A 574-nucleotide genomic window follows, 5' to 3' on the forward strand; every position below is an offset into this window, starting at 1 on the left:
TATATATAGTATCATCAATATCATCATTTTAATGATCACTTTTTCCATACTTGCATTGCATCAGATGGAATTTTTTGATGCAGATTTTCAACATCCAGATGCCCTTCTGTCACCAACGCTCACATGTTTCCAAGCAAGTTAAGATTTTTCCCATGACTGGATATGCTTTATGCAGAATATTTTAAATGAATAATGCTGCTTGTATGTCAGTGACACATTTCTACAGTTATCTTATGATACCAAGACAAGGAGATACAAACATACATATACTCACACCATATACACAGCATACACAAACACACACACACATTAACACACTCACATACACACACACATTAACACACACACACACACATATACATATGCACATACATGTGTGTGTGTGTGTTAGTGTGTGTGTGTGTGCGTTGTGTAGGTTCAAATTACACTGATAGGAGAAATCAGTAAAATGCGTGCAAATAACACATTGAAATCTATTCAGTTGATTATTTCTCTGCTTTTGAACAATAAGCCTAATGTCTAATCTATAGATCACTATCATTAATATAAATATATATATATATATATATATATA

Source organism: Octopus bimaculoides, chromosome 8 (assembly GCF_001194135.2).
Source record: "Octopus bimaculoides isolate UCB-OBI-ISO-001 chromosome 8, ASM119413v2, whole genome shotgun sequence".
NCBI lineage: Eukaryota > Metazoa > Mollusca > Cephalopoda > Octopoda > Octopodidae > Octopus > Octopus bimaculoides.